Source organism: Strigops habroptila, chromosome 5 (genome assembly GCF_004027225.2).
Source record: "Strigops habroptila isolate Jane chromosome 5, bStrHab1.2.pri, whole genome shotgun sequence".
Classification (NCBI taxonomy): domain Eukaryota; kingdom Metazoa; phylum Chordata; class Aves; order Psittaciformes; family Psittacidae; genus Strigops; species Strigops habroptila.
This window is the reverse complement of record NC_044281.2, coordinates 21,892,042-21,918,987: the sequence shown is the minus strand read 5'-3', so window position 1 is coordinate 21,918,987 and position 26,946 is coordinate 21,892,042. Positions and strand designations below refer to the sequence as shown.

General features: G+C 39.1%; 1 protein-coding gene across 6 annotated transcripts in view; it reads left to right on the top strand.

Moving 5' to 3' along the window:
- Window positions 1–26,946, top strand: part of CSRNP3 (cysteine and serine rich nuclear protein 3) — a 107,582-nt gene that overhangs the window by 43,862 nt on the left and 36,774 nt on the right. The window contains exon 1 of one of the 6 annotated variants that reach the window (XM_030488834.1): window positions 14,239–14,486. The exons of the other annotated variants lie outside the window; for them this stretch is intronic. The gene's annotated coding sequence lies outside the window, so the exon portion shown is untranslated. Of the gene's footprint in view, window positions 1–14,238; window positions 14,487–26,946 lie in introns of those variants that run through there. 6 annotated transcript variants of the gene reach the window in all.

The window sequence follows — 26,946 nt, the reverse complement described above, 5'->3', positions numbered from 1 at the left end:
CTGCTGACTTAAGAGGTGCTCCATTAAGTTAGATTGGTAAATGCTGCAGGAAAACTTCCCAAATGGTCCTTAGTGTTACTGTTGTTCCACTGCTGGGTGCAATTAAAAATGTGATTTAGAAAGGTAATAGACCAATATTCCTTTGGTGGCTGCATCAGAGAAGGGGGGCTGTGGGGAATTTTCAGGTACCAAGTAATTTATGTTAAGGCAGGCTGGATAGTTTACTGTTATTTTCTGCCGTTCTCTAGACAGCTGGAATGTATTTGTGAAATTTTGGGGAAATCTTCAGAAGCGTGTTGTGTTTGTGTTGTAGTATAACAACTTTGACTAGTTTTGAATTATGGTATGTAAATAATTCTTGCAACACAAGGCCTAATCATACAGTCATTAGTGAAGTAAAATTTTTGAAAGTAAGGCTTACTATCGACATGATTTTTAAATTTTATTTTATTTTTTTTAACCCCTCCTTGTCTTCATTAATTCTTGATGGGTTTTAGAGACCAGAGGAGGATTGGCCAGGACTCACTGCATCATTCCTCCAGAGCATAACGCTGGTGATCCCCAAAAACAGTGCATTAAGTTCTGTTCTGTCAACAAACTGTAACATAATTTTATATTAAAAATAATTTTAATTCAAATTTTAATATTTACATAAAAGGAAAAACATATTAGGATTTCTTAAAAGTATAGCATTTAGGAATCTAAGCCTAATTTTTAATAGCGTGAATGTCTGTTGTGTACTTCTGTCAAATTTCTATAAAATAGTGGAGTGTTACATTGTTCAATCTTTTCTTGGTAAGAGTAATATTTTAGAGCTCAAAGGTACAGTAGAGGAACCAGTGTCTAACATAACCTGTTTACTAGGTAATACTTGCCCATCATATTTTAGCATTTATTGTTCTGTTGAAAATGGGAATAAGAAAAAGAATCCTGAAAAGCAACCTAGATCAAATACAAGCAATAAAATTGTTTGTGAAATGCAACTGCACAGGATAGGTAGGCCCCATTTTACAGAGAAAATCTGTGTGGCAGACTCAGTGAGTTGAACTTCTGGAGTCACTCACAAAACATTCACAAAGAAGAAAGATTGTTCTCTCCTTTTGTACAGGTAATATCCAGGAGAGCTTTTCACTCATTGCCAAATTGATGGATAAAGAAAAGGACCTTAAGCAGCCCCCGTAGAGAAGTCCCTGATTCTTGTAGGAGTCTGGACTCCTAGTCCTCCTACCTGCTAATAACAATAGCCATTGTGTATAGCAGTTTGTGTTCTCATTCATTGCCATGAATAAACATTAGATAAGAAGACGTCTTTCTCCCTCCTGATTTTCTAATTCACACTAATACATAGCAGGGGAGAGCACGTGATTCTTAACTGACCATGTGATTTGATGAGAATCTCAGACTTGTTTAAAAATTGCCTTTTTAATAAACAAAATGTTTAATTTATTTTGGTAAGCATGAAAACGTGTCAGATTTCTGGGATTAATTTCTTAGATTCCTAAATGTTACTGAACTTGCAAAACTTGTTGATAAAATTGTACCTAAATTTCTGGGTCACCATTAGACGCTAGAAGACACTGCCTACTGCTAATTCCTGGTTATATCTGCTATCGTAAGCCTGCAGTGTGAAGCCAAGCTTTTGTCATGTTGTTCTGATTTAAGATGTGGAGGAAACATAAGAGTTACCACCCCTTTCCTGCTTCTCCCTCTCGTACTTGGAATTCAGTTTCTGGAGCATGTAAGAACGCAGTTGAAAGGGGTTTCTTTTTTAGGCTTCATTTAGTAAATAGCATAAGTAACCTATCTAATACCTGAGATAATAACATAAATAACAGAAGTTATCTATTTTTCTGGATGTTTTTCTCCTTGCCCGTCCTTTTGCAAAGGAGAATTTCATCCTATGTGCTTTTTAAACAGCAGATTAACTGCTGTAGCTAATTCACAGGAATAAACAAATTCCAAAACAATGGCAAGCTGGGAAAATTAATAATTTAACCTCAGATAGGTGGGACCTGCACAGAATTACAATTAAATTTTTTGCAAAGGCTTTTGTGTTAACCTCTAGTTAAGTTTTAAAGTAGCTTTAGAACTGCTTATTCTGTAGCTGTTTTCTGACAAAACTAGTCTGCCAGTTCAAGCGTCTTGTCACTTGGGTGCTTTCTTTTCGGGCAGTAACCTATCTTTTCCACACTTTGTGGACATTTATTCTACACTTCCCACACAGTGTCACAACAGCCTCCACTTAATTCCTCCCTGTGAATCAACCTTCCTCAGACTTGTCAACTGTCATCACAGCCTCAAAAGTGCAAGTGTATTAAGGTATATGCTTTGATGCATCAAGCAAAGCCATTTTTCCATTTCTGGAGTGATTTCCTCTCTCTCTATCTTACTGGATTTGAATTTCTCTTTCAGTTACAGGACACACAAATGATGGAAATGTCTTCGTACCTGTAAGATGACAAATACAATATTGATGAAACAGGTTTTGTCTCTACCATATATAAGAGGGGAGGAATTGCTAGCTGATAAAAATTCAGTTTTTGATTATGGTTGTTTTTCTTCATGTCCAAGCACAAGATTCCTGTCCACACCCCAACCCTGGCTAACAACAAAGGGAGACACACCCCCTCCCCCCAAACCAAAAGTAAAACCAACCAAACAAAAAACTCAACCAAAACCAACCAAAACCAAAAACAAACAAACCAACCAACAAAAAAAAAAACCTCACAACAAAACAAACCCCAAAACAAAAGCCAAAGTAAAACACATCTACAGCTCTTGAAATGACTGCATTCACAAGGTTTGATGGTGGTGGGGATGGGGATGAAAAATGTACACATTCAAATCTCCATCCACTGTCTGAAATGGGGGGACCAGAGAGATAACATAAATCACTAATCTGATTGTGCTAGAACAGCTGCCCAGATACAGCGACTGTGAAATCTGTAGTAGAAATCTGATAAAGTTGGTTTTTAACCACTGTGCCATCTAACTTAGCTCTACATGCTGTATCATAGTATCTAGATCCAGTGGCTGCTTTAAGACATTTAGCTGGTGGGGATAAATCCTGATGAGAGTTACTGCACAAATGCAGTATGTATATCCTCTTCAGTGGTGCTGGCATGGTGCTAGCACGTGGACGGACTCACTTAGCGCAGGAGAGATGCGAGACATGCAGAGATTTACCAAAGGCTATAAATTTCTGAAGGGGATGATCCCTGCTATCACAAATGCAACAGTTTTCCCATGCCAGGATCTGTAAAACTGCAGAACAATTGAAGAGAGGATATTTTGGGAACAAATGGCATAGTCTTATTTTTGAAAGGGACATAATTTAATTTCATGTGACAGTGCCTGCCTTTTAATGCATAGCATAATAAAGCCTGAACCCTTTGGTTGAGGTCAGCCTATCTACTAGTGTCTTCTTTAGGCATATAAAGAAAAATTCTTCCCTTAAACATTTTCCAGTGTTTCAGTACAAGAGTTTTTAATCAGAAATCACAATATGGGAACTTAGAAGGTTTATGTGACTATAAACTCACTCATAGCACTTTTCTCCCTAGAAGTTAGAAATACAAAATAAAAAGATAAAAGGCAGGTGTCCTGTGTTCTAACTCAGAGGACAATTGATGCAAAAATTCTCTCATAGTACTAGGTGCTTGTATGTTAAGTTGTGTGGCTGTGGTTTCATTTTTGAGAGTTTTGCTCAGATACCATTACTGGGTATGGCAAACCCCAGTATTTAGAGAGCAACATAAATTTCTACATTATTTCTACTTCTTTCTATGTGAAATGTGTAAGTTGTCCATTTCAGGGCTGACAGCCAGTTTAAAAATCCTAAGTAATTCCACTGGAGAAGGTGTGTATTATGTAAAGAATAAGCACTTTCATAGTATCTCTACCCTTTTGTCTGTGAAGATACAGATTTTGTTGATAATATGATGTAGTTCACTTGTATTTTTGTATAATTCACTTGTATTCTAGGCTCTAGAGTTTCCTTCCTCTGGGAATTTGAAGAATTCATTAAATAAATCTGGCCGGGGAGATTAAAGCCCTTTCAGCAAGGTGCTTAAGTTATACTCATGCTTAATGAGAAGTGTTCTGGGACCACTGTTTTTTAATATCTGTTCTTATTCAAATGGGGCCTTAAAAACCCAGCTATCTAAAATTAAAGCAGAATAAATAGTTAAGGATGCTGATGAACAACCTAAACCCCATATTATTCACACTTACATATTTTAACGATCTGTTTCTTCATCATCCCTATTATCATTTTGATTGTTTGAAAAGCATTATAATTCAGTGGTCCAGGTTAGTACTAAAGTCTTAGACACATTCTTGTTATTTCTGATCCATCAAGACTACCCAACAGCTCTTTTATTTTCTTTATAGCAGCCTAATGAGGTCAGAAAGGTCAGAAGAAACTAGCAAGAAAGGTCAGAATGGCTTAGGCATGGGTCCTTTTCTGTCGGCTGATATTCAGCGTGCTGGGAATGGGTCAGGCTATGCTGTTTGGATTGTGCAGTGAAATAATGACATGACCAATTTGACAAGTAGTCTTCATTATCCTTTCCCACAAGATGTATTTTCACAACTAGAGCAATTAGTAGGGATTATCTTTGAGAAGATAAATTCATGGCTTTTAACTGCTTTGTGTGTACTAAAATAATGCTAGATGGTTAAAATTTTTCCCATCTGAGGATTTTTTTTTTTTTTTTTGTAAATTCAGGTGACAGGATATCACCCTATGTCAGAAGAAACAGACTTTCCCATCCACTTACTGCTACTGGCTTAAAGTTTCAAACTTGCCACTGTAATTCCTCTCCTCCCCTCCCTTTTTTTCTTTTTTACTTTGTTATTGATGAAAGTGCAAAATAACTCCTGATTGATTTTCTTCCTGTAATTATTTTTTACTTGTTCAATGAGACAGATTTTCTCTAGCTGGTGATACTGAAGCATAGCTTTTATTTTTCATCACTAAGAGTGCAACTGTGGGATAAGTAACAATAAGATGTTTGGTTTTCTTTTTGTTGTTTTCATATGGAGAAGCTAGGTATCAAATAGTTAAAGTGCTCAAAGTCTCACAAATTTATTAATTAAAAATGGCTTTCAGGGTTTTAACTGTTCATGCAAACTTACTTCAGGTCTCTGCTGCCAGTCCAGTGCTAGCAGTTGGGTTCTCCATTTCACAATCCAGAGAAAAGTTTTGAAATATTACCATTAGTTAAAGCATTAATAACACCCGTATTGTGAAAGTAACAGTTGTGCAGCAATTAAGTGCTTGGCAGTTTCTTTGTAATATTTCTCTAATAAGAATGCTTGCTATTTGTTGCTAGTTGTTATTCCTACTGTTGAATGGCACACAACCAAGCTATGGCTTGAGAGTCCTCATTGCTTACTCAGTGTCTAGCAAAAATTCCCCCACGTTGTATTTGACATTTAATGTATATGTGGGCCTCTGAATTTTTAGCTTTGTTTCCTGAAGATTTGGCTTTGGCTGATGCCTGGGTGTTGGACAGAGGGCTCCAGTGCTCCTCTGACTAGCAAAGTCATACCTTGTTTGTATGCTTAGATTCAATAAAACAATGGGTGTGTGGACAAGCAGGAGTTTTCACTCCAGTTCTGGTTCAGGCTAGATTTGATTCGGCTGTCAGCCTGTCTAGTATTTTGGGGTTTGGCTTTCCCCACCCCCACACACAGTAGTCTGAGGTCATTGGTGTATTTTCACCAAATTCTCTGATTTTGTGTAGTAAAGTGATACCTTTCATACCTTCCTTTTTTTTTTTTTTTTTGCTCTGCACATGTTACACTTGGTGAATATTGCTTCTTGAATTTGTTGGAGGCTCTGGATGCAAGGAAATTGTTTATTACTTTTTTAATGGGTAGAATTATGTTCTTAGCATAAGTTGGCAGTCAGTGTCACAGTATGAGATTTCTGCTATTCTCATTCATTTACTCTGTCATTCAGCTACTTTAGGACCCGTGTGCCTTGGTTTCTGCATATATACATCAGATACAAATGTTATTTCCTAGATCTCAAAATAAACATTTCATCTTCCAGAGTGTACCGTACTTCACCTTCTGAAATGTTGGCTTGCTTGTGCTTTTTTCCACTCCTGGTTCTTCTGCTCCTTAATTGCTACTCAGTGTATTTTTGAAAAGGCACTTTTTTTTTTCCTTCCCTATCCTACAACTTTCTATGCAGTTACATTTTTAGTGGCCTTTTCATTTCCATCTGTGCTTTTTCTGGCTAATGTAAAAAAAAAAAAAAAGTTCATCTGTGATGCCTATGCTAACAATAGATGTATCCCTCTCAGACCTTTACTGTAAGATCATTTTCCAGTAAGCAGTTTGTTTCTCCTCCAAGATAGCTAACTGAACTCATCTGTGAAGCAAAAAAAAAATCTTATGCAGACTTTTTAGCATTTTCCATCTAGAGTATCACAAGACCCTGGCCTTAGAAAAATGCTTTCTTACTGTGTTCTCATGTGTATCTAACACTGCTTCAAAAGTGATGTTACTTTGACCTGCTCATGCATCTCTTTGTATCCCCTTTAGCATCACCACTTTTTTTTTTACTATCATAAATGTATATTCCTTGCCTCTGCTCTTGAAATAGAGGCAAGTTCTTCCTGGTCTTTTCCTTTCCACTTACCTGTCAGGGTTCATTAATATTGGTAACTATTAAAATTTTCAGCTCCCATGCTGCTTCTAATGTTTTGGAGCAGTTCTTGAAAATGTATTTAATTGTTTTAAAAATTCTTTTGTAAAACTCACCTTTGTCATTATGTGTATAAAATTTTCAGTCGGCATGTAAAAATAACTTAGGAGATGACAAGTGATCTCTCTTTGTTTTCTCTGCAATCCTGGGGCTTTGAATTCACCTTTGTATTCTGCTTGACATTTAAGATATTTAGCTTCTGAAGGTATATATTAGCCTTGTAAGGCTGTATATGAGGTTGTATGTAGCTTTTAAGGCTGTTAATGCTGTCATTACCGTGGTATGATAATCTAAGGATAACCATCAGGCAAGATTTGTGGGGGAATCAGTATTTTTTTAAATTAGATTAACTTCTACAGTTAGAAAAATAGGTAGGCTTTTATGTGTATGACCTCTTTCTGATGTCCTCAAATGGTTGTTTCCCTAGTCATCTCAGCTTGTCTCCTTAAAGATACTGATTTTCTCTGCAAACTCTGCCTATGTGACGGCTTGACACACTGAATGTCATGACAAGGCTAGCAATTGTTAATCTGGGGTCTGTTCCAGTATGATTATGAATGTAATTTTTTGAAGAGTTGTTTGTTCAATATTCAATACTGTGAACAAAAAAAATCTAACTGGAACATTAAGTCCTGCAGCTGGTAGGTATCAAGCAGTTTTATGAAAAAACAAAACAAAGCACATTCATGAATGTTTCTGAAATGATGCAATCTTGAAAGACAGTTGGGCTATAAAAATGCTTTAATAAAAGCCGTTAGTCCTGATGCATTTTAGGAAGATCTCTTACTTAAACAGTCACTTAATAATCTCTTCTACAAAAGAACTTGGGCACGTTGCAGAGATGTTGATCCCTGCACAGTTTCAGTGCATTAGATTCCCACAGTTATCCTAGACCAAGAAATCTAGACCAAGCCCACAGTGTGTCTTTGAACACCAGTTGAATACTGTGTCATCAGATTGTAAATCAGCAGTCCATTTTGATCATTGAAGTAAGATTTATACCAGTGCATCCTAGAACTGTCCACTGATTTGCTAATAGGAATGTGGTTATTTAAATATTGCTAATCAATCTTCTACCTTTACAAAAGAAATGGCAGTCAGTGTTCCTTGGAAAGCATATTTCTGGATTGGAGGGGCTTGCTTTCTGAAGCTTCAGAACATTAGAATGATGTAGTAGAAAGTTTGCTGTAAGAGTATAGTGGTTCAGGTTTTAACTTGATATGTATATCAAGTTAAATATCTTGTATATATACTATGAAGTTTATTTTGGATGCTAAAATATATGATGGGATCTTTAATTTCTTTAACATTGATTTCAGGGGAAGTGAAATCATTATACTGTTTTTAGGGTGCAAAATACTTTTACTTTCTTAATGTAGTCTGCTGTTGTGGAACATACAAGGGAAAAATGTGCTGTGCTCTGCTGGTAGAGAAGACTCAGCATAGGCAGTAAAATTCCCAGCGCTGTGCTGATGTTACCAGTGATGCTGGTACATGAAGAAAGAAGTAAATAATAATTATTTTCAAGCTCTGCTGGATACACGTACGGGAAAGAAATCAGTGCTGGCCAAATGGAAATGGACAGAATTATTAAAGGAGAATAATTTTCTACGCTTTAAAGGTTATTTGAAACAGTAAAAAGTTACCATGCGGCCTAGAATTCAGGGTCCTTTTAAGCTTTAAATGACAGATCTAAAGTGGGATGTACAAAGGTGGAAAGAAGTGTTGCAGCAGGTTCACTTCCTGTGGAATCAAAACCTTAACTGATGTTCAGCAGTTCAAAGCAGAAACCTTATTTTAGATTTTAGGTATCTTCTTGTCTGTAAGATTAAAAGTCCGCTATGTATTTTAGCAGTGCATTGAAAATGTCTTGTGTTGCGAGTTGGGATGCTTCATAAACTAACTGCTCTAAAATGTAAAAAAAAGTGGACGTTGCTGCCTAGATCTGTGTCTATTATATTTGTATTTCTGTGTCTGCTTAAATTAAAATACCTGTGTTTACAGTAGACACGAACAAATTTCAAGGTTGTAAAATGAAAGATTAATCTTCCACTATGGAAACTAAAAGTTTCCGTATGGAAATGAGGCAGTGGTTTAGCAACAGTGGTACTTTAGAAAGTTCTGCTGATGACAAGTCCAGTAAGGAAAGATGGTCTGCTTCCTCCTGACTGGATTTTATTCCTGTTTTAACTGTGGTGATTCAGTAACCTTTTTGGTTTACTGTGGTGTAAGGGGGACTGAAAGAACCAAACAGTTGGAGAAGAAGAGAAAGAGAAAATACTAGCTATCATGCTTGCTTCAAATAGCTCTTACTTATTTTTAACTTTTTACTGGTGAACAGCCAAGTGGAATTTGTAAGTTGGGAAATGATATTACAAGGAAAGGTGTGCTTAGTAACCAAGCAAGAGAAATGAGATGAAGTAAGGAGTATTACAGTTAATTAAAAATGAAACCGGACCTCAGTTTCTTCTGTTTATGTCTTGCAATTTCTAATTGCACCAAGCACAGCTCTGTGTAGATCTGAATTACTCCCTGGCATGGATCATGTTGCTATGTCTGAGCTGTCATGGAAACTGGCTGGACCAAAGCTGGCTTAGGAAGCACATACAAGACAACACAGACAATCTCTCAAAGTGTTTGCTGCCTTCTAAGTTTTTTGGGGGGTTTTGTTTGTGTTTTATTTTTGTTTGTGTTTTGGTGGGGTTTTTTGGTGGGGTTTTTTTTGTGTTTTTTTTTTAAACAAGATAACATTCTTTAAAATAGAACTTACTTTGCTTTATTTTTAAAACTCCGTGCTCTGCTGGCATTTTGGCCGATGGCTGTATCAAGCATTACAGAAACACAAAATTAATTGCTTTGATTATTCACATCATCTAATGCAACTGCAATGAAGAGATTCTTTCGCCACTTGTGTATACACCTTTCAGTACACCTCTTTTAATTTGCCTGCCAAAGTCAGTATGTTCTTTGATTTTGGTAGTTAAACAGCAGTTTCAAGAAAGGTTGTGAAAGAAGAGAGAAACCCTGTATGTTTACTACAGAGGAGTATTTTTGTTTGCAAAATAGTAGTTCCTTCTAATGCATAGTTCTTCAGTGGTCGTTTCTGAAAGGAAGTGCATTTTCCTCTGAGATATCACCCTGGTGAGGTGGTTTTTTTTCTCTTAGAAAAATGCAAGTATTGTAGGATGTACGAAGTTGTTTTCAAGAGCTGTTGTGTTAAAAATCATGAGGAAGTGGTATGCTACTGTATAGCTCACAGTGTATGTGCAGAGAATAAGAGTCAGAAAGAAACTGTACATGGTGTCCTTCCAGTTGACATGATAGGGTAAAGGTGCCAGAGGTAGTAGCGAACGGTGGCAGTGGCAGACTTACCTTGACATGCTAGGGGTCACTGTGTGAAGTTTGGAGATGAGATTGCTAAGGGGCCAGAAATCAGAACAGCTTCTCACAGGGCTGTCCTTCAGTTATAAGCTGCTTTCTTCATCCATCTGTTGAGCTGAGGCTGTCTTGTTACCTTTCAAATAGATTTTGTCTGTTTTCCTGCATTTTACTGACTAGACTCTTATTTCAAAATATGGTTCTTTGTTGAAAATGTCATTTAGGAATGAGTAAGTCTTTCATATTTGTGTAACTCAGGAACCCACAGTATGTTGCTCTTTCTGGCAGGCTACTGAAACCCATCAACCCCTAATATTTGGAACAGAGTAGTTAATGTGGCACTACCTGAAGATAGTTTAGCTATGACTGTGATGTATCCAGGGAAAGCAAGACATTTGGGGCCAGGGTGGGGAAATTTGATTAAATTATATTTGGTCTGGAAAGAAATATGCAGAATTTAGACTTCAAATTATCTTACTCCAGTGCTACTGACAGTAACTTCAGATGGAGAGCTTTAATTGATATTACACCATTTTCTCTCATTTCTCTGCATTTTGTAATTCTGTAGAACTTCTGTAATGGCAGAGTTCCATGGGAAGTTTGCAGCCATGCCTCATCCTTAGCTCAAATGAGAGGAGTTTGCGTGGGCAAGGTTTATAGATCTTACCAGAAAAGTGATCACAAACTATCTACTTCCAAACCTGAAAGCCAATGCTGAGGCATTCGGAGTTGCTGCTGCAGCAGCTTATAAAATGCAAACCATGCTGTTTGCAAGAGCTGGAGTAGAGCATGTATGGTCCACTGGACATGCTTCATAAATCCTTGACTTCAGATTTTTTTTTTGGTACGAGACTGTAAAAAAGAGTTTTGGTAAGCCCCTATTTTTCTAAGCTGGTGTAGAAATTGGTGCATTTCTGGTGTATTTAGAGAAACAGCAGCTCTTGCAAGGTACAAGATTCAGCCCTTCAGAATAACAAGGCATTGAGTGCAAGTTGCCCCTTTTTGTTTCATGAAATTGAAATTATTACTGTCCCAATAATTGTTTTGACTCATATCTGATTCATCCAACTGTGATACAGGATACTGAACAGCAGATTAAGCTCAATACCTGGCAAATAATTTAGTTGTATAAGGAGGGAATGACTCGAAGTTCAATCATGGGCTTAGCCTGTTCTGTGGTACATGGCTGATTTTTGGGTGGCAGTTGTGGTTTGGATGGGGGCGGGGGGTGGTGGTGGTGGTGGTGGTGTTTGGTTTGTTTTGGTTTTTTTGTTTTTTTTTTTTTTTTTTTTTTTTAATCTTGTGCAAATCTGTATTGCAGTGAATACAACCTGTGTAAAAGTACTTAAGTTTAAATGCATATAGGGTACAATAAACCAGGCCTTATGTAGTTATTCCTTACTAATGATAGAGGTGATTCAGAGTCTGAATTTCCTTAGCAGTTCCCTTTAGCTGTAGCTTCTGTGGAATGGGAAAACATAATAATGTTCCTGTGAACTGCTTTTCCTGCAAAGCAGATGTGGGATCTGACAGTCTACCCTTATTTACAGTTTTTCAGCAGGTTCTTTATTTTGTTTTCATTTGGATTCATAAGGAACCTTTTATTTGAGGACTGTCTGTCCTTGCTTACCTTGACTCCCATGGGAGACCTTGGGTGGATGGGACTGCTAAGCATTTGCATATCATTCTCCCACTGTTGTTTTAGAGAGGTGAATTTAGATTCTCCTGAAGAAGTCCTGTCTGTTACAGGAAAGATTCCAGAAAGTAGTGTCTCATTTGGAGTTCTTTCTACTATGGAGTCACAAGGGAGGCCTGGGTTCTGGCTACTGTGAAACTCTTACTTGATCTTTAACTCCTTTCATGGTGGCAAAAGCACACTTCCTCAATAGTATGTTTGGGCAGAAATTCAACAAAATGGTTCTGACAAAGACTTCCTTCTATTTAGTAAACCTCTAAGAAGAGAGTATGGCATGGAATGTAATTTAGCTACCTAAAAATGTCAAGTTAGAATTAAGAAATCCCTAATTCCACTATGGAAGGTTGAAGCTTCCCTCCTCCTCCCTTGTCGTCCCCCCCCCGCCCCCCCCCCGCCTCCAGTCCTGAAGAACTGATTAACTGAGGCTGCCTTTCGTACAGCACTAAGACTGCTTGCTGCTATTGTCTCCTGCAGAAACAACACTTTCCTGCTAACTGGTTTAACTGTATCATGTCCTTGAATGCGTTTTCCTCTAACATCCTTTCAGGATTTCAGAAGTGCTCCATATTGTGTATAACAACACCCACAAAATGTGACAATAGTATTCTTTTCCTGATGAGTTTTTTGTTCTTTCCATTTGTCAAACGTTTGGGTTTTCTTTTTTCCCCCTAGTGCTACTGCAGCAGAAATGCTTGCCTTTTGTTTATGTCTTCCTCCACTGGCATCGTGACATCATCAGTCATATCGCCAGGGGAAAAAAATATGCATAGCTGTAGCTAAGCCAGCTGTTTGTTAGCAACCCATCTAGTCTGCTTTCGTTTCTTCTCATTAGTGTATACGCGGCAGTGTTTCCTGCTTAAGAGATGTAGAAGGTTCTCAGCCACGAACCATCTGCTCGGTCTGTGTCTTTGGGTAGATAAAAATGGTGGCACTTTAAAATACACTCATTCTTGACAATGGAATTTTTTATTAAACACAATGAATGTGAAAGCCTATAAGATATTCATTGCAGGATTTAGTTCTGGGTAATTCTGAATCCTTTACTACCCATCTTTTATAATTCGGTGTAATCATAGAGACTGCATATCAACTGTTAGAAAATAATACACAATGAGCAAGATACAGAGAACAATAAAGAAACAGGGAGTTTGGTCACTGGTTTGCATGACGACACAGTAAAGCCCATGAATCCGTGTTCGTCACGCTTGTCCCTTCTTCCATGCAAATCAGCAGCAAAACTTCCACTGACTTTTATAGGACCAGAATAATGCCAACAATGAGCAACAAGCTGTCATTTATTCTTAGGAGGGAGATCACAGATAGAGTAAGTAGGTATTTCATTTGCGGAATGTTAATGAGAGCACAGTTTCTCTTTGCCGTCTTATATTTTCAAAATGCTTATGAATTATTCCAGAGATAATTGACTATTCCATAGAATAGCTGCATCTTTGCAATGTTAATATTATGGTTAATTATGTGTTCAGTACCAGTTTTCAGGGTGGAGAAAAGCTGTTCATTTGTCATCACTAGCAGCATGTTAAGAGTTTTAAATTAGGATATTCTGGGAACTCACTGTGCAATAGGAGTTAAGCTGTCTCCAAATATTCAAAAAACCAATTCCTGGTACTAATAAATGTATCAGTGAAAAAAAAACATTAAGTATTTATCTTTTTATGCAAGTGCTTTTGTAGTTTTGAATATAGATATTCACTTATTCCAGTGTAAAATGCTTAGGTAAATATTAAGTTATTAACCAATATGTTATTTAAATGCTTAATTTTGTGTTTAAAAAATACCAACAAAAACCAAACAACCCACCTCCTCCCCAAAGCCCCCACCGTATCAGCAATTCCCAAGAAGAGTTTAGATTTCATCGTACTAAATGATTTGGCATTGGGATTTGAGACTAATTCTTGATCAAATGGCCAATTTTTATTCACCTGAGTAGTCTCCCTGAAACCAGCAAAACTAATTTTATGACCAAAGATTACAGGCTAATGCCCCTGACTGATGAAAGATATTTAAATCAAGGGGCTTCTTTTTAGGAACAGTTTTTCATTCAGAAGCTCATCCTCTACGTAAAGGATAAACACTGGCAGATGAAGTGTTGGCAAAATATTACCTCTTCAGAATATTAATTTCAGTGTGTGCTATGTGTGGAGCAATGCAGACAATGCACGGGTTTTGCCACTCCCCACGAGAAAAAATTACTTTTAACAACTCTCCTAATTTCTACTTGAACCCATGTTACCATGGGAGTAGTAATAATAATAAAAGTTGAGGGGATTTCCGTAAAGACTGCTGCCTTAATGAGGTAAAGGAGCCTTAGAATTTGTTGTTCTTTCCTGATAGTAGACCTCAGCTGATAAAAATATCCCCAGCCGGTGAAATCAGTGGCATGCCTGGCTTTCTGAGACAAAACTCCCATGTGATCAGGCAGGCAGCCTCAGTGAGCCTGAAGCTGCTCAGCAAGCAGTAGGTAATGAGTCTTTGTGCAGAGCGAAGCTCTTGTGGCTGAACAATAAAGCATATGGTACCAGCAATAAAACACAGGGCTGGGAAATTTAAGAAGATACCGCTGGAACTAGGAAGACAGTGAATATGTCAGATGTTATAAAATGATGATCAATCTGGTTTGGTTCCTAATTAATAAAAACAGTGCATGGACTGGAAAAACAGCAGTTTGAACAGGTCAGTTGTTTTATAGATTCTTCACACACTTCAGTATTTTAAATATAAGTGGGGGTTTTGCTATTTCCTTATTACTAGTAAATCCAGGGTTTTTTTTCATTTTGGTTTGTTTCATTTTATAAGGTGGGATCGGAAGGGTGCACATCAGTGTGATACCAAGCTAATTAAATTGTCTAAGTTCTGGGATCAGATTCTTTGTAAAAATGTTTTTACTATTATTCCTAAGCAATTCAAGCTTAAAATGTGCATGAAAAAAAGCATAGTGAGTAATATTAAATTTATGCTAGATGGATCATTTACCAATATCATAAAATATTTAGTAACAACAGTCTATTATTCTGCTATGTATTTGAGACTAGTTTTTTCTCAGTAGGAAATCTGTACTCTGTGTGTTTGGTTAAAAATAATGTAACACTGGAGCGTATCTAACAGGGCTTACATTTGTTTCTCTGCTCCACATTTTTCTTGAATAATTTTGAAAGTGGTGTTTTGTGTTGTTTGTAATGCCATTGTATACACATGGGAATGACACGTTATAACCCTTTGCATTTATTTTGCTCCACTATTGATGCAAAAGATGTTATTTCTCAAGCTGGTATTTATGTCTCATGGTAGTTCCTAGTTAATTATACATGATATTTCCTTTTTGAAAACTGCCCCCCCGAGATTTTAGTGGCCTGTGTTTGTCTTCCAGGGGGAAGACATGTAATTTCTCCATTATATCACACTGCGTAGGAATTAACCGTGTAAAAGTTTTTTATCCCCAAATCTCTGTAGTAATGTCTGTCTGTTTTCTACAGCACTCGGAAATCATAAACTAGATACGCTGGCACTGCCTTAAAGAAATATATCTGTTGATTTGAGGATAATATTTCGGCAGGAGGGAGACTGAATCCTTGAAATGGGATTGGGAAAATAAAGGAGCAAAAAACTAAAACAGGATCTGATTTTGATGTGAGCGTGTCACTTGCGGTGAGAAGCGTTCTTTATGAACGCGCCTCTGCCTGGCTGAGAGGAACATTGTGTAAATACCCTCGGCCCCGGGGCCGGGGCTCGCAATGCTGCTGCGCGAGCACCGCGCGCCGGCTGCGCAGCCGCGCTCGCCTTGCGTCCGCGCGGGTTTACTATTGTGTCTGTGCGTGATGCTAATTCACGTGGGTGCCTTGAAACGAGCCGCGCGCGCATCGGGCCCGCCGCTGCCCCGCGCTCCCTGCCCGCTCCCATTGGAAAAGGGGGAAAAGGAAAGGAAGGCGCGCTCCGGCTGCGGAGTGGGGAAGGGGCGGGGTGCGGGTGTCCGCGCAAGCCGCCGGGTGTGCGGGCGGGCTGTCGCCTGTTCCCGGTCGATCCCCGCGGGCGCTGTCGCCGGGATTCAGTGGGTGCCCGCGGCCGCGGTGCGATTCGCGATTGTCGGTGTGTGTGTCTGTGTGTGTGCCTGTGTGTGTGCCCGGCGTGCCCTGTGGCGGGGCGGGGCCATGCAAATGACGGGGCGGGGCAGCGGGGATTGTTCGGTGCCGGGGGCGTCGCGGTGTGAGCGCGGCGCCCCGTGGCGGTCCCCCCGCTGCGGTGCCGCCGGGTGTAGCGGCTCGGACCTCGCGTGTTCCCCTCGGGCTCCCCGCGGATCTGCACGACAGTGCGCCGTGCAAATACCTGGCTATGGCTCCGGCTTGGGAGGGGGCCCTGCAGCCCACGGCCTCGTAGGTTATAGATTTGGGGTGTCTTTAAGTGCAGAATTTTCCAGCTATAAATATTACTAAAGCTTAAGCGAAGGTGTTTTGCAATAGCTGCATTAAAACATTTCTCCTGTAAAATGTAATTCTATATCAAAAAATCAGCATCTCTGAAAACAGGCTCCTCCATGGTTTAGGCTAGATCTGAAAGGCTGTGGTAAAGTATTTGTTTCATCATACTTGTATGCAGCTGGCAACGGAGAACACTGGTAAAATCATAGCAACACCTGCAGTATTTACCATTGTATTGGATGAGATACGCTGAACATGTCACTCCTTGCCAATTTAAATGGAGAAAATAAAGCAGCACGTAGTCATGCGCTTTGTGTAATTGCCATATTTGTCTAAAATGAGTACAGCAGGTTTTACGTTTAGATTTAAGAGGCATTTAGGTACTTACAGTAAATACATATGTAGATAAGATGAACAGTGAGTGCTAAAATAAGAATAGGAACTTCCCTACGGAACAGCATTCCCACTGTTATAATGGAATCACACTTGGAAATGCACCTGCCTCTTCCATACATGCATGCAGGAAACGAAAAACCAAAGGTTTTTCCTGTGGATCAGGCACTTTATGTTCTAAAACACTCCCAATATTAAGTTATTTAAAGAACTTTAAATAAAAAGATTCAGAGGATTCTTAAAGCAAACAGGTGTTCTGTGTTGCTGCCAAATTATGGTAATTCTGAAATAAACTTATTTCTCCTACCTAAACTCTATTGAAACATTGGTTTATATAAACAATTTGTGCTGTAATTTGAATGCTGGATGCTGAGCTCTTTTATACATCATAAATAGAACCAAATCTTTCTGCATGTATCAGACAGTTTGGAGACAGAGGCACAATTCTTTTCTGTATTACTGAAATTCAGTGTTAATTCCACTGGTTTGAATTTACTTCTAGATCTGAGAAGCCACAATCTGGCGTGTAATGTTTTGATTTGAGCATGGACAGTGCTTACTGTGTATCTTTGAATTTGGGCCTCATTTGTTTATTGGAAAAAGGAATTTATTTTTATTGTAAAACACATTGATTTGGATAGATGCAATAATTGAATGTATAATAAAATTGAAGTTTAATATTAATTGAAGACACAGAAGTCATAGTTTAGGCTACATAATGGCAAATATTTGGAAATAAATTCCAAAGCTTAAGTATTTTCCCTGAATTAGGAACAGATGATTCTGCTTTCTAAAACTCTTGCTTGCTCTTAAAATGTACTTCTAGTAACTGAACCTTGAAGTTTAAGGGTTTTTTTTCCCCCTGAACAAGCAGATGGAAGGTCAGGCTGTAGCAGGGCAGGTATAATCTATTGCAGGATTGGAAAGCTGTCTGAAAGATAAATTTACACGTAGCCTGTCAGTGCCTGTCTTTGCCCTTGCTCTGAACCAGTTATGGTGCTGAGGAAAAACTGGATTATAAACGTGTCATTCCCTTGGTAAAACATCACCAAACACCCTGACATCTTTAAAATGTTGATGCCATTTGAAGTTCTACCAGTGAGTTTTGATCACTTTTGCTTTGTTGCTCTTTTGTAGGGTTTTTTGACCCTGAAGAAGGGATTGAATGTTGATAAAAGATATGACTTGTTTACAAATGCACACAAGCCACAAATATTTACTAGGTTAAACCAGCTCTAGAATAAATAGCATGGCTTTAATTTCCCCATCTCTACAAAGACGGATACAGTATTTAGTGAAAGCTGTGATAAATGGGAGTTGTGAATAATTGCTAACATAAAAAATCTGGAAAATTGTAGGCTTTTTCCTCATTCAAGATTGCATATATGTCTCACCAACAACTCCAGTTCCTCTAGTCTTGTCCCCCACCCTCCAAAAAAGTTTTCATTTCTAGGATCTCTGCTTCAGTACTCCATCACTTCCTATCTTTTTTTTACCACATGAAATAGGGAACATGGGAAAAGGAGCATAAATGTGTATCACCATAAATGTTTGATAGAAAATCCAATTGATGTGTAAGTTGTCTAAAAGTGAAATAAGGGATAAAAGGAAGAGGAGCTGATGAAGTTTTTTTTTTTTTTTTTTTTTTAATGTTTAAATGCAAAAATTGGAGCAAGGATACTTCTTAAAAATTAACATCAAAATGCATTGGACCACTTGCAGTTAGGCTTTCAAATGAAAAGATAGATGGCTTTTGGTTACTACTTCATCAGTCACTTCATGAAATATTTAACTTGATGTCCTGATTCAGTTTGGAGCTGGTTAGCATCCTGCTCTTTCATAAGCAATAGGGATTTGCATATTTATTTTATTGTCTAGTGTGAAGTAGGAAATACGGGCTATATGGTATTGGAGCCCGGCCCTCATCAGTCTTTATGAAGGATGCGGGCAGGAACTAGAACATCATTTACCGACTGTAGCTTCACCATCCCATGTAGTCCTTGGATTTTGATGAGGAAATGCAATCAAGTGATACTGTTATGTATGGTAAGGTTACAGAGTAAATAAGCTTCTGTAGTAATTGTAGCTTTCATTAGCATGCTGCCCCTTCGAGGGTAGTGAGAGGAATTTGGGGTCATGTTACATTTATTTATTTCCTACTGGTAAATCATTTCTGTGCTTGCCTATAAATAAGCCATGTTTTTCATCTGCTGCAAATCAGGATAAATTGGTCAGTGCCGAGCTCTGTGCTGCTGCAGCTATTCTGGTGCCAGCACCTCAGCTGGCTGGTCCAAAGCTGGCCTGGGGATCTGTAGCCTCTGCAGTAAAAGCGCTATCTGCGTAAAGCAGCAGACACTGCTGTTGAACGACCATGCGAGCTGTGGAAGGAAAAGCTAGTGGACCAGCACCAGGGCTTACATTTCCCTGCTGGGCGTCTCGGCTGGTGAAAGAGGGCTGTTTTTCAAACCCATTTCCCTGGGCTGCCTGTGAGAGCGGCCAGGGCTCCTCCAGTGCCTGTTTGCATCTCCCACCTGAGGAGCAGTTGGCTGGTGTAGCTGGGAGGATGAAATAGTCTGATGTTGCGGTGGCTTCAGGAGGAGGTTGGGTTTTTTGAACAAGGTTCTGAATTTATTATTGTTGAACAAAGTCTCCTTTTAATGTAGTATGAATATGTTAAAAAAAAAAGTGAGCTGGATTGCTGTTGTTTTCAGTTGTACTTCCTAAGCGACAGCAGTCTCTAGTAAATGCCATTTGTCTGGGGGTGAAAGGGTAAATAAAAAAAATGTTGAAAGCCACAAAATGTATTTATTCATTGTTTTTAGTGTGCACAACATAAACTGTGACAGCTGAGCAGGCTATTCTCAAGCAAATATTTTTGCCTTCAAGTATTTTATTATGGGGGTGGAGGGAAACCCCATGACTCTGGGGGGAGTTGGAGTGCTTGCAGAGCTGCCATTGTTTTGCTCTCTTGTAGTACCAGAGTATTGAACCATTCACTTTCAGAGTAGCTCAAGGTTTAACTTGGTAGCTTTCAATTAAGTCACTCTGTTGTTTACCGTTCTGCCCTCCTCACTCACTATTATTTCTAAACAAACATCTTTTAACAGTAAAGTGGAAAAGTGATAATTGCAAGAAATTAACTTTCTCATCTCAGCTCCCCTGGAAAAGACAGAATAATCAGGGATTTGATAAACAAAAATATAAATAAATATCTAAAAATATAAAAAACCCCAACTCTCTCAGGTTGAAAGTGTAAGTCACATACCTTCACAGCAGTGCTTTTCAGGAGAGCGTAAGGCAGGTAATTAATTTTGTCCCAGTAGAGTCCTCTGGCTGAGGTGTCATTGAATGGTCATAAGGTGCTTACAAGTCAGGCAGAGCTATGGGAATGGGCTAGCTGCTTACTTCCTATTCATCACTGTCTCAGTGACAAGAATGCCTTGGGAATTGGATGGGTACATACTTATTATTAGACCTGCAGCTCTTCTGTCAGCCTTCTGGAAGAGTTTTCAGCTTTGAATTATAAAGTGAACTGAAACGGATTTTTAGACATGTTTATTATGATGCCAAGTTGCTACAGCCGTGAACTCCAGTTTTTCTTTACTATTACAAAAAAGTGAAGAGAATCAGTGTTCAGTTCTAACACCGTCGGGATCTAATTTTAGGTCAGCCTTACTGTGGTCTCTAACTTTGCACATTCATGTTGTGTTAATACCATATACCCTTCCTTCATGTGCCTTTATGTTGAGAATACGAAGGTACACACACAGATATGTAAGGACCCTCGTGTAATGTTTGCTGGACAAAAGTATGAAGCTACTAATGGAAAAATTGGCTGTAATTGAATGTGCATTTTAGAAATCCTACCTTTTTGACATTGTCAGTGAAATTACTGAGAAGACTACTGGCTTACAGAGAAATATTTTTGTTTGTTGATTGCGCATGTTTTGTCCCCATAAAAGTCAGCCATCTCATTCTGTGATGCTCTGATGACTAAACTTGGGAATTTGAAATCTTAGTGTTGCTGATCTTTTTGACTGATTTCTTAAGGACATTAGGCTTAGACAGTTATGCTTTTTCTAGGCCTATCATATTGTTCGATATGTCTATCATATTTTCTTTACTAGTTTTTTTTTAACCTATTACCTCATTTTAGCTGAGCTTGAAAGGGAAGTAGTAGGTTTCCAAGTATCATGCAAACAGGTGGTGAGATGGAAAAGAGAGAAACTGTTAGTTCACATCAGTGAAAAAGTATTTGCACTATGACTAAATCCCTGATTATCAAAGTAACCACATAGAGGAACACTTAAACACCATGACGCTGGGGAAGAGCATCAGTGAACCAAACCCCCTACTATGCATCCGGTGATCCACCCACAAGAGGCAAATCCATAAAGGATCAAGTTCCATTGGTTTCTCAGAATATATTTTTTTTCTCATAAACTTGAAATTAAATTTTGCTTGTATGTTCTAGCTGATAACTGAGTAGCTTATTTTTACCTTGTGCTGTGAATTATCAACACTTTACATATGTGTCAGTGGCAGGAGGAATCTTATCAGTTGTATAAGTTCACTATTTCTTGCATTCAGTAATTCGTTGTGCATGTTATGGCAATTTTGGGGTGAATTTCCCCAACAATAAATATTTCAACAATAAACAATGTTTATTGTTGAAATAATATCATTGCTAAAAATGTATTAGTTCTCCTGGCTGAATAGATACATCATGTGTGGTGAAAAGTCAAAAAAGCAAATAATAGAAACAAATCTTAATTTTACATCTTATTTTTAAGTGTCTTGTTTTGTGGGCCTGAATGCCTGCCTAGGAATGTCTTGGGTGTGTGTTAAACCTCTACGTTGTAACAGTAAATGTTGGTTGTGCATTGTCCTTGATTTAGATAGAAAGCTTGAATTATTATAGCCATAAAGCTATTTTTAAAGGTAGTAGTTTCAAAACATCACAGCCTTCCAGTAGATATTAATAATTTATATTTTCCAGTACAGATAGTTTTATTGACTCCATTCTCCAGAGAGAAAGATGCACTTAAACATCTTTTTACTAATTTTGGCTGCGCTTGAGGCCAAACCTTGAATGAAGTCAGGATTTTGCTTTCATGCCATGGAGCTATATTCATTTCATGGGTGGCAATTGAATGTTAGCTCCTGCTGACCAAAATTGTTTGTGTTTATAGGGGCCTGTTTCATACACTCTTCCTCAAATATTTCTGCTAAAGAAAATAATAGGTTTTCTGGTATTTTTGAGCTGCTGGTTTTACCATTTTATTTCAGCTTCCCAGTAGAAAAAAGATACAGAGTAACCTCTTCAAGAAGTGTTTTGGGCTATGAGAGATGCCGATCTGTCACGAAGTTGCTACTAATAGCTGTGCCAAATATTTATTTGGTGTCTTAAAAGTGCACACAGCCCTGTGAGGTTAGCAGAGAATTGGGTTAATGATGTTCTTTCTAATTTTAACATTTATTACAAAAATAAAAGAGCTTATGGGAGCTTTTTATGGTTTTCATGTTTAGGGAAAAAAAAAAAAAAAGAGAAAAGAAAAAGGAAAAAACCAAAAAACCCATAAACCCCAAATCTTTTGATTTGTTGTTTGTAAGTTGTCAGATGCAAAGAACCAACCTTATACCATAAGTTTTAAATTACTTGTTATTGAAGTTGGAAGACCATGATCTGACTATTGTAGTATCAGGGGCTCCACACCAGCTTCCATGTTCTCCTTCACTGAAAACCTGGAGGCTCCTGGAGCTCCCATATCTGTGTCAGTGCTTGCATAAGCATAAGAGAAAGTATTTCTGCAGCTGTGCCTTTTCTTGGGTGGACATGACAAGACAAAGGCATCGGGTTGGACAAAATCATCTGCCAAGCTGGAATTTGAACGCTGAATTAAGGAGAGGGAAGTTGAAACAGTCTCCATTAGGGAACGTGCTGAGCATGCCTATTGTACAATGCTGCAGCAATACTAAACCGCAAATGGCTGCTGGCTGTGCACAGGCAGTTCTTTAATATCTCAAGATTTGCTGCATAATAAGCTAAGACCATTTTTCATGCTACCTATGCAATGAATTCTTGTTAACAATATTTGTTAAGGCATATTAAACATCCATATTAAACGTGTATACATAATTAAATTCTGCCAGTGTATGACAAAAGAAAACCTTTGTTAGAAGAGCAACAAAATTTGCACAGCTAAACAATGAATAGCAAATTGGCAAATAGCATAATTTTTGCCATCATACGACCCTACAGTGTAGTTATGTTTATATCCAAAGCAATGTATATTTACACTTCAGAGATGCCTGTTGAAGCTAAAAATATATTTCACAAGGGTACTGTAAATTGTCTAGCTGCGTTAGGGCAGCATTCTGTTTCACACAGTGTTTCTGCTGAGAAGCTGCATTTATCAGTACAACTGATCTACTTCTGCTGATTGTGCTGGCTTGTTCAAAGTAGCTGAGCTAATAATGCAAGTCCTTAGCTATATGTGTTCAGATACACTGTAGAGGTGAATACCTGCTGCATGGTAATGCTCAGCTTCGAGGGCACCCTTTTTTGTATCTGCTTTGTTTACATTCTTTATAACTGGCCTCCAGTGATCGTGACAGCACATGGCTTTCCTATTTAATGTATGTTTCTCTTAAACAGTGAATGAAACTTGAAACTTTTGGCTCAGAGGCCACCTTCTGTAGGAAAGGTATTTCTTCTATAACCTTTAACATCAACCCTTTCTCATCTCTTTCTCTCCCTCTAGTTTTACTTCTTCCATTGTGCTCCTATTCAGTCAGTATTGTCAATCTCAAAAACTGACTCGTTTAGGCATATTTTCATGTGTTTATGCATCTTTGGCATTGAGACATGTCCGCGCTAAAAATGTCTAGTGTTTTCCTAAAAGTCCTTGGGAGTGAGAGAGCTTTTCAACCACTGTAGTTGCAGGAGGGGGTTTATTATTATTTATTATCATTATTTTTTAGCACAGATAAAACAGTTTATCACTTTTCACTTTGTAAATACTTTAGACAAGTTTAACTTGCAAAGACGATGAGAGAAAATGGGCAAAAATGGAGAGGATAAGAGTAAGCTCTTCATGTTCCCCTTTCCAGAAGAATGTAGAGGTCAGAATAGGCAATATAATTGATTCCTGCCAGAGGCAGTGTGAATTTGTGTCTTTACCCTTGACTTGACTTTTAGCCTATATTTATTTAGCCATATAAATTGTTGTAGCCATTTCTTTTGACCATCCCTTTGGCAGTCTCATTGTTGACACTTCCACTTCATTTCCTCTGCATTTGAAGTCATAATGACTGGAAATATTTTTGAAAGAAAGCTCTGTCACTCGAATTCCAAGTGCTAATGCTTTCTCAGTTAATGCAAACATTGTATAGAAGAAGATCTATTTCTTCATAGGGAAGTTTGAACTAAATATTTACATTGTAATCTTGAGGGTTACATCAGCTGTGATATACAAACTTAATGTTTTAAAGATGTAATCAAGGGTGTTAAGAGAGTCGATTTTAAGGTGGCCATAAGATAAATTAAAAGAATGCAATGGCCTTTTATTGAAGAGGGATTAATGTTCAGAAAAAGAATTTGGAAAGCGAATAGGCCAAGCTATCACTCCCCTGGAGATCCTATTATTTAGTACATCTGCTTTGTTTTTCAAACTTTTCCTGCTAAAGTGGCTTAGAATTGATCAGAATCCCATTGTGTTTGAAGACAATGCAAAATTACAGAGCTTGTTTACTGATGCAGAGGTCCAATAGTGTGCTGTAGGGAGGAGGGAGTCTTTCCTAGCAGAGTTGAGATGGCTGTAAAATACACTGTCCTACCAACAACTGGTTCGCTTTGAGCAGAAATACAGTGTTTCTTGTGGTAAGGATAGGCTGTGGTCATTGAATACCACAGATCTTTTGCTTCTGAGTAAGATTTCAGGATTCCTCCTTAACTCACGTTCTCTTAATGAAATAAGAAGGAAAGCAATTAGAGGTTAGATGCTTGAGAGTTAAATGTTTTAATTCTCAATATCTGGGTCGTTACCCTTCAGCATGGAACCACAGCTCAGCTGTTGGCTATTGAAGCTCCCTATCTCCACAGTCACAGTCCAGTGCCCGCTCCTGAAGGTAGGCGCATAAACCTTCCCTTCAAGAACAGGGTGTAGGTCACTCTTCTTCTTAAAACATATTTCTTGTAAAGATCTGCTGCTGAATGGGTTTCCCATTAATTTACGCAGAAGTTCAACAGCTAAGAAACTCACCAGGATGTCGGAGAGCTGAATCTCTTGTTCAGTGATTGCTGCTTCTTAAGTTATAGCTTAGCAGAGAGCACCCTAATTCCTATACTTAGGTGGACACCATTTCACTGTATAGAAAATAATGCCAAAGAGAGTGTGCACAGGTAGTTTGCAAAGTACTGTACTGTATTTACCAGCCTTCAGGTACATAAATAATCACTCGTGGATTTGGGCCTGGCCCAACCTTTCTGTCCCTTCTTCTCAACACACTCTGCAGTCATACTACGTTTCTGTTTTGTTCTTAGACACCTTGCTTGGAAGAACACCAAGTTTCAGTTTCCCAGGGAAACCTGGGCATGAAGTTATGCAGTCATCTCAAATCCCTGTAACTTCTGGCTATGTGCAGAAGCAGCATTTATGCTGCGGGAACTTGAAAGTGAGATCCTGAAAAAGCTGATGTGCCTTTGAAGATGGCATTTTGGTGACAGATGGGCAGAGCCTTCTAGGAAGGGGGGTTTGGTCTGAGGACTGGTCAAAGACAAGGGCACTGGAGTAATTTAAAAATTCTTGGTTTCTCAATTGAAAGCAGCTATTTCTCAGTCAACAGGCAGTAATCAACCATTTGTATGCCCCTGTGCACCTGCAGGGGGTAGACTGAGCAGGTGTAACAGCGATGTGCAATTTATACCTGTTGAGGTTGCACATCACTCCCCCTGCTTTTGTTTTCTGGCCCTAGGGAATGTGGCACCAGTTCTTAGACTCAAGATGGCTGCATCAGGGACCAGTGCTCCCTGTACATTCCTCTCAAGAGTTGGATTCTTTCTGATGGGAATCCATGTCTTGTTCTGGGAAAGATAACAGGAAAGGATTCTATAGATACGTAGCAAATAAAAGACAGGCTAGGGACAATGTAGGCCCTCTCCAGAAGCTATCAGGAGAACTGGCTACCATGGATTTGGAGAAGGCTGAGGTTCTTAATGACTTCTTTGCCTCAGTCTTCACCAGCAAATGCTCTGACCACACAACCCAAGTCTTGGAAAGCAAATGCAGGGACTGTGAGAACGAAGACCTTAGGCCCACTGTAGGAGAGGATCAGGTTCGAGACCATCTTAAGAACCTGAACGTGCACAAGTCCATGGGACCTGATGAAATCCATCCACGGGTCCTGAAGGAGCTGGCGAATGAAGTTGCTAAGCCACTGTCCATCATATTCGAAAAATCCTGGCAGTCAGGTGAAGTTCCCGATGACTGGAAGAAGGGTAATATAACCCCCATTTTCAAGAAGGGGAAGGTGGAAGACCCGGGGAACTACAGACCAGTCAGCCTCACCTCTGTGCCTGGCAAAATCTTGGAACAGTTTCTCCTGGAAAACATGCTAAGGCACATGAAAAACAACGAGGTGGTTGGTGACAGCCAACATGGCTTCACTAAGGGGAAATCCTGCCTGACCAATTTGGTGGCCTTCTATGATGGAGCCACGGAACTGATGGACAGCGGCAGAGCAGTTGATGTCATCTACCTGGACTTGTGCAAAGCATTCGACACTGTCCCACATGACATCCTTGTCTCTAAATTGGAGAGACATCAATTTGATAGATGGACCACTCGGTGGATAAAAAACTGGCTCGATGGCCGCACGCAAAGAGTTGTGGTAAATGGCTCGATGTCCAGTTGGAAACCTGTAACGAGTGGTGTCCCTCAGGGATCGGTGTTGGGACCGGTCCTGTTCAACATCTTTGTCGGTGACATGGACAGTGGGATTGAGTGCGCCCTCAGCAAGTTTGCCGATGACACCAAGCTGTGTGGTTCGGTTGATACGCTGGAGGGAAGGGATGCCATCCAGAGGGACCTTGACACGCTTGTGAGGTGGGCCGATGCCAACCTTATGAAGTTTAACCAAGGCAAGTGCAAGGTCCTACATCTGGGTCGGGGCAACCCCAGGCACTGCTACAGGCTGGGCAGAGAAGAGATTCAGAGCAGCCCTGCAGAAAAGGACTTGGGGGTGTTGGTTGACGAGAAGCTTAACATGAGCCGGCAGTGTGCGCTTGCAGCCCAGAAAGCCAACCGTATCCTGGGCTGCATCAAAAG